Here is an 8094-nt window from a genome sequence, read left to right as displayed (position 1 = left end):
AAACAGACTTCAAGGATTGTGTGAAGTGCTGTAGTCTGTTCCCTCAGATTAGCTTTTTATTCCAGTAGAACTTGCAGTGCATTTTACTTGCAAAGCAGAATAACACCAGACTGAACTGTCAGAAGGATGAATTACAATATCAGATTTCCAAGTTAAGGAGATTTTATGAATGTTAAGGCCTGAAAGTTTTGTCAGTGGCGTTTGAAGCGCAGTTTTAACATGAACTGCCTAGAATTATTTCAAATTAGGGAATCCCTAGCTGCACATGCAAACAAATCTTTGAGAAAAATCACTGTATTATGTGTTATAAAGGGATCTAGTGAAGATCTTCGCAATGAAAACGGTTTATAGCTTAGATAATTCTGAGGATAATGCAACACACTTCATGGCACAAGTTTACTCTGCTTTGAGGAGAGGGCTGTACTAAATGATCTTCAGAGGTGTCAACAAACTTAATCATCTCCTTGTGACTCTACTGAAGAGACTGAAATGAGCAGTTTGTTCAGCTGTTTGTAAAACTGTGTAATATGGAGAGCACCAGCCATTTCTGCATTAATTGGGCAGATCTTTTTGAAGACCGAGTTTGTTTTTGATGACTAGTGTTGTTTATATTTTCAATTCACAGACCTGATTTAATGATACAGTATAGTCCCACAAAGACGAAAATAACAGTGTGTGGTGCCACATGTTCTACATTTTGCTTTTCTGAAATCTCTCTCACTGGCTTCCCAGTAGATCGCATTATAGGAGAACATAGGAGAACAATTTCATTGTTCTTGTAGGTCCTTTCCAACCTTGTGATTCTGATTCTATGAAGGTAATGGTTATTTGGTGAAGAATGCCATGAATTAAGGTAGGTTAGTGTACTTTAAAATGTATTTATCTTTTAGTAAAAATATATAGATTTGTGTGAAAATTACTCCCAAATAATGATTCATTGTAGAATTGTTTACAGCAGTTTTATGTAATTTTTGTTCATCTATTAAAGAAAAAGGGAGAAAAGAGAAAAACTAAGGCAAACAAAGAGCCATATCTGTACTGACACACAAAATCCAAGTTTCACTCATACTTCTGTAAAGATGCTTGAAGCAAAATCCAAAGCCAATCTTCATTCTAGTTTCTCTGCTGACTTCTACCCCACAAAAGAATATCTGGAAATGCACTTATCAGAAATGAATGTTCCTTCAAATCTTACATCTGCAGCTTCCTACAATGAACATACCCAAGACACAGACAAACTATTGGATGCTCTATAAAGCCCGATTAAGTCCTGACTATCTCCAGCAGATAACTGGAGCATAAAGGAATCTTGTTAGACATGGACTAGTTCACATCCTTCCTGCCTCAGGATAGGAGCCAAAGTATTCAAGTGGACTGACAGGAGAAATAAAGACTATCCATGGCTGTGCAGGATATGAGGTCTGACAGCTACAAACGCACTGGATAATGTTGTTAGCATATGTTCACATACAATATTTTTTTTCCACAGATCTTAATATTCCACATAACCAGGTGTTGTATGACCCACATCAACTGAACCAAACTCATATTTATGGAATTCTCTTTACAGAGAGATTTATGTTGCCAGTTTCCCAGGTAGTAGTTGCCAGTGTGAGATGCATTATGTGTGGGTAGGGATGTGTATATAGAAGAGTTTTGAACTATAGGAAAATGCAGTGTGATTTTAAAATATCCTTAATTAATGAAGAGCTGAAGGTCCAGCTCTCAAGATAAAAATGCTCATGGATATCTGTCTTGCAAAATAAGCATGGTTTATTAGCAACTGGAAAGTCTGTTTTGCTGGTGTAAGCCGCATCCACCTTATTGCTTTCACATCTGTTACATCCCTTATAGCTCTGGCAAAGTGTCCCTGCTGTGGATTTGGCTCAAGGTGTAGTGATGATTCCAGTTGGAGATGTCATGTTGTGAGTCACTTAAGACAGCTATGAAGTATCACCTAGTTCAGAAATAAAGCAATGCTCCATTTTAGGAACTGTCTGCAAATCATTATTACTATCTTTTTGATTCAAATTTGGAGTCTTGAGTTTATCCCAGAACTGTTTGGTCTCTTCATCAGAGTTCAGTAGAACTGTAGGATATAGCAAAATGCAGCTATTCATGGATTATTCACTGATGTTGAAATTTCACATTTAATATCATGGCCTGTTATGAGAAACTGATAGTATCCTGAGAATCCCTTACAATTACTTTAGGGACCATGTGTTTATTTCAAGTGCAAAGAAACCTTCGTTGTTACATTTAAAAAAATCATTGGCTGCCTTAGAATTGTTTGGGGATTTTACTCACCCAGAATAGTGCAAGGTTTCCCTCCAGTGGCTGAAAACCATGTAAATTATGTGAAAGCGTAATGCAGCATCTAGGTGTTTAGCTTTTATAATTCTACATTGCAGGAGACACCCAGGAGCGTCAAATCTTATATAGATGTTCTTGCTTTTTAGATTTAACATGTTTCTTAGCAAACTAAACGAACAGGAATGCATTCAGAGTACAACACAGTCACACATTTACACATCATTTACTCTTTTTTTCCAAAAAGCCAAGCACTAACTTCATCCTTGCTTTCTCTTTCACCCGAGTTTCTGCTTCATCTGAGAGCCTGTATGTGAGATGCCTGTTTCTGCCCATGTGTTCTGGTAAACAATAGGGAAAAGAGGGAAAAGAAATCTTGATAATGCATATGGAAACTAAATATGACAAGGGTCTAACTGGAAACTCCCATTTTGTTTAACTTGATATCGATCTTGCTTTTCTCTTGAAGAACACTGAGTTGTGAAGACTTAGATCTTGCTCCAGTATTTTTGATATCTCTATCCCCCACACCCCCAAATTCCTAGGTAGCTATTTTTGAAAATTATTCAATGTTCTGTAAAAGAAACAAATATTTTGAGTTAATGTGTATTTTTTATTATCTCAGGTCAAACATTTCCCCAAGCATGCAGAAGTTAACAGGAATTAATGATGCTGCTTAAAATAAAACCCTTTCCAACCCTGATTTATATCTCACCATTCTGTTTATCCATATGCATAATGTCTACAGCTGTTGCTCCGCTCTTGGTAACAGAGTTTAAATAAAGAAAAAAAGAAAGGCAATTTTCAATTAATAACTTCTAAGAACAGGGCTTCCCTGGGCTACACCTGACAGCTCTCAGAAGGCTATCAGTCAAGTTAAGCAACTTCATTTGAGGCCTTCAGGCCCGAGTGCTTGTGGTTCACTTCTTAATTCTATATTCAGGTAAAACAGTCAGCACTTTCAGTTAGATTTCAGTTTACTTGCAGGGGAATCTGATAAAAATAGAGATTCCCCAGAAACAATTAACCAAAGAAACCAACAAGGTGCTCTGTACCAGCCCCACAGGGAGCGCCCGTTGACTGCTTAGGCCACATTTACTGAAGAATGACTTTGTTGCCTGGAGAAGAGGGAGGCTCCTGTTGGCTTTGTTTAAGCAATACCTCCAGAAGACCTGCAGCAACCAGGGCTGTGAACAAGAGTTTCTATTTGTTTACTGGCTTAATATCCTGGCAATCCCCAGCAAGTGACCTGTTAATTCATACTCTCACTACTGAGAGTATTCTTCTAGCAGCTGGGAGCTATTAACTGCTCAGCATTTGACCTCTATATGCAAGTAGCTTCAGTGACTACACCTGTTTCCTTTCTTTCTTTCCTTCTTTCTTTTTCTCACTCCTCTTGAAGATCCATTCTGTTCAGTTCTCATTTTAGTGCTCAGGCAGCCTGAACTTTGTTGTTTTACAGTTGTAGATGTCTAAAACTTTTCCAGTGGAACTGTAGAATACCCTAAAGGGAGTTTAAGCCTACAAACATCATGTTTCCTAGCTACACACAAACTTGGTAGGCTGTGTATACGTCTTATGTAAACCACTTAAAGTAGGATGAAGGCATTAAATCATTTTCTTGAGAATGAAGCCCTTGAAGAGTCCACATTTCTTACAGAGTAAATGACCTTAATTGCTCCCATAGCAGGCAAGATGGGGAAGTTTACTAGCTTCAGCTGCTGAAGACGGCGTTCCTACCCCAGTCTTATAAAGTAAGTAGCAAGTCCTTATCCTTTGTACTACCCCTCTCACTCATACCAGTCTCATGGAAAATGGATATAAGCTGTAGTAGTTTTGTTTTTGGGATCATGTTCTTAAACAGCAGGTAACATTCTAATGAGGCTTCCAACTCCCCCCTCTCCACCCCATGCTGTTTGTGTTCTCTTGTTTTCTCTTATTATCCCCAGTGCCTATTTTTCTCCTGTTGCCTTAAACACCGAGCTACTTTCTGAAGATTTAGCTGAAAGACAAAGACAAGAAACTTAAACAAATGCTTCTTTTTCTGGTTTTGTTTTTTATTGTAATTAGAATCTTACATCTGTTCACTTTTGTTTGTTTTGTTGTTGTTGTTTTTTGACTGAGACCTTAGAATTAAATAGTGAGCAGGCAACAATATCTCTAATCCATTTTAGCTGACAGAAATGTTGTGATTTTTTTGGTTTTCTATATTGCATGTGTCCTAGCTGTGTTTTATGTGTGTGTGTTTGTATATGTATGTGAGTGTGTGTATGAAACAGTTTTTGAAGTAAGAAGATTGCTTTTTTAGCCCAGGCTAAATGCAGACTATCTCTTGGATAACAGAGAATGAACTAAAAAATACCAGACTATGGGATTTACCATGTTGTTATGACACATTTGTTTGCTTGCGTTGGTTTTTATTGTATATCTCTAACATAGATTTCAGAAAGCAGGGCGTGGAAGCAGGAGCTTTTAAGGAAAAAGACCATATGTTAGAGCAGACTGCAGATGATCTAACAAGCATGGTATCATCTTAAAAAAGCAACAACAACAAATAAATTAACAAAATAATTCTTTATCCTCAGCTTTGGTTGACAACGCAAGTGACTCTTCCAGCAAGCAGTACCCCCTTTTCACAGTAGTATGATGGTCAATAATAGTGACTCAATAGATGACTTGGGCCATGACCAAGATTTTCTGCATGCAAGGCAATTATGTTATTTGGCCAGATCTGATTTGCTTCCTCAGAAGTTGACTTGCAGCGTAACTAAGACTGAAATTAATGATGCAAGTGATTCCCTAGAAACATTGATTCCTCCTCTGGTTCCTGCCTCAGAGCCTGGGAAGAGCCAGTGTGCTCCTGCTGACAAAAGCATGGAACAGGTTAGTTTGCTTTAAGTAAACACTGAATTTATAATTGCATATTTCTGATAGTTGCTGACCCTTTTCAGGAAGAAAGGGCTGCTAACACCTCTGCCTGTCTGTAGGTAGGAGGCTGTACTGGCTGGCCTTGGGAGGTGGATCATAACTCTGTGTCTGATTATGTTGCTTTAATGGATCCATGCCATAAAGTGCATTTCCTATGAGACACTTATCCCATTGCTCCCCTTGCTGGATAGTTACTTTTGTCTCTTTCAATGTAGAGAAAAAGTTAAAAGTTAGGATATTCTGGCCTCACATGTAATGACTGTGGGGTGTATTCCTATTTTTATTCCTCTTTCTGTAAGTCCTCTTCTTATCCTCCATTTATTTATTTTTTAAATCTTTTTTTTTTTTTTTTTTTTCTGGCTCTTTTTCTTTGCTCTTACAGAGAGATTGACGGGAGTAACCAAATTGTAGCTCTCGCTATGAACACAGCATGTGTTTCTTAGGAGGTAATAAACAATACAGTGCCTTTGGATGCGTACTGTAAAGGAACTCTTCTGTTTCCAATCATTTATCTACTGAAGTTTTATCATAATTGTAACTTTTTCTTTTTAATGATGTCAAAATCAGAACTGCTTGTGCTAACCAGGCTGTATCATACATCTTACTGTGAGCGTAATTCATTTCAGGGCTTCTCTTGTTACTGTTGGCATCACAGCTATTAGAAGACAAGAGCTGGGAAAGCTTTCTAGTTCTTCAGTCGTAATCCAATGGGTCTGCAGTTGGGCTGTGTCAAGGCAGTAGCTTCTTGCTAATCTAACCTCCCTGTATGTGAGGACTGCAGTCTGTTGTGTTGAGACTGCCCTGGGATCCAGTTCCCTATTTCTCTTATAAAGAAGATGCTTATAAAATTAGTCAGGAGCCCTCATCACCTTTTCTCTAGGTTAGGTCTCAATCTAATAAATGTTTTTGGTATGCTGTCTATAGGGACAGGAAATTTGCTAATCTTTGGTTTCTGTTTAATAAAAAGAAAGAAAAGGGCTGTAGCTGAAGATACCTTCTTGTGAGTCAAGGAGCTTGCTAACTTTTTTTCCAGGATAACATTACATTTAACAAACAGTTGGGCACTGTTTGTTCTCTGGTAGCGTCTGGCATTTGGCTGTGTGAAGTGTGGGAATAGTTCTTAAAGACGCTGGAAAATAAAAAGTGAATTTGTGTCTTACTTTGCTATGTTGTGCTTATCAAGCGATACCAGATGCAACAGTTAGAGTTAAAATGATTCCTTTGGGCAAAGTCTTGGGAAACTACACATAGCAACAAGATTAGGGTGACTTTGCAATGTAAGTTGCAGTTCTGTAGAAGATCTGGCACTTCATAATAGAAAAAATAATGTAGAATAAAAGGCTTGTATCTAAAATATGTTGGTGTCTAATTAAAAGCAACAATCAGAACATAAAATCAATATAGACAAAGGTACTGTTTTATCTTCACACAACCTGAGTGTTGCAATTTTTGCTGACATGCTTTTAAATGCAAATGCCAACATTAAGTACAAAACACAACTTAATAAATCCCTAAGCCCAAAGGCCAGTGATTCTTTCTGATTGAAAAGCATTCCAAAATGTAGTTTGATACTGTTTCTTCATGGTATTTTCAGACTGCAGAGCAGCAGGATGGAGCGCTGAGGCTGCAGATGGAGCAACTGCAGAGGCTGGTGGCTGAGCAGCAGAAAATCATTGCGTTTTACAACCCAGGTACTTGGGGAATCCTTCCTGATGCTACAGCACCCTTGTCTGCCATTATTCATACTCCAGCAGTGGAATGCAGCAATTTCTTAAAGAAAAAGAATGTCTCATGGGTTGGTTTTTTCATTAGATTGAGGCTCTTCCTCTGGCAGTCAGGCTAAAACATTTATTTATCTACGTACATTTATGCACAAGCTGTAAACCCCAGAAAATGTTTGGGTGTTTTTTTTTTTCAGTTTTTTACTTTTCATTACCCGAAGTGTATGAGGAAGAGTCTTTTGTGTTTAATAACAGATCTCCCATACAGACTTATTCTGAAGTACAGATTTCAGGCTTCTGGACTGTGCCAGGAACTCCTCTTGCCCCTCTCCTCTACTGACCTTGATGTCTGCAGGGCCTTTCCCATTTTTAAGTCCTCTCTCCCAGCTACTGTTGCACAGTGGTTTTTTCCCTTTCATAAATCTGCTTTCCCAGAGGATACCCAACATCATCACCCATGGCTCGGTTCTGGCAGCGTTGGTTCCCTTTGGAGCAGCTGAGGCTGCTCTGATCAGACACAGGGCAATGCTGGGCGCTGCCTCAGAGATGTGATACTTAAATCCTACCTGCTAACATGCTTGTTGTATGGGAATCGTTGAGTCACAGCCTGAACCACTGATTGACCACCTGGGAAAAGGACTGGGTCAGCTATGGGAGCACAGGTGAAGGCAGTTCAGCTGTGTGAAGGGGTGGAGCATGGCTGCACCTCTCTTTGACCCCATTTAGGGGCTGACTGCCACTGGAGAAGGTTTTCTTTCTGGGGATCCTTCCCTGGTAGAGATTTCCCCTGCAAACCTGGAATCTTCTGATATGGGTAAGCAATTTAGTTCCCTTCTCTTTGTATCATACTAATCCTTCCATCATTATACCTCTGGGGAAACATATTTTCCCATTGTGTTGATCTGTCCAATTGATACAGCCCTTAAGAAGGCATAGGGGAAATACATGTTTTACTTGCTCAAAAGTACTTTGTAAATTCTTTTTAATTCAGCATCTCTCTGGCATTTGGTTATTGTGGGTATGTCTGGTGCAAGCACATTTTTACAATTAAAGCATATAACAAAGCACAGTTTCATTATTTCACTCTGACCATACAAAATATTAGGGAGCACAAAAGCAACAGTGTTGTAGTGCA

The sequence above is a fragment of the Coturnix japonica genome, chromosome 3, assembly GCF_054131305.1.
Source record: "Coturnix japonica strain WE chromosome 3, WE-NBRP24, whole genome shotgun sequence".
NCBI classification, from domain to species: domain Eukaryota; kingdom Metazoa; phylum Chordata; class Aves; order Galliformes; family Phasianidae; genus Coturnix; species Coturnix japonica.
The sequence above is the reverse complement of the archived record's forward strand: the minus strand, read 5'-3'. Positions refer to the sequence as shown.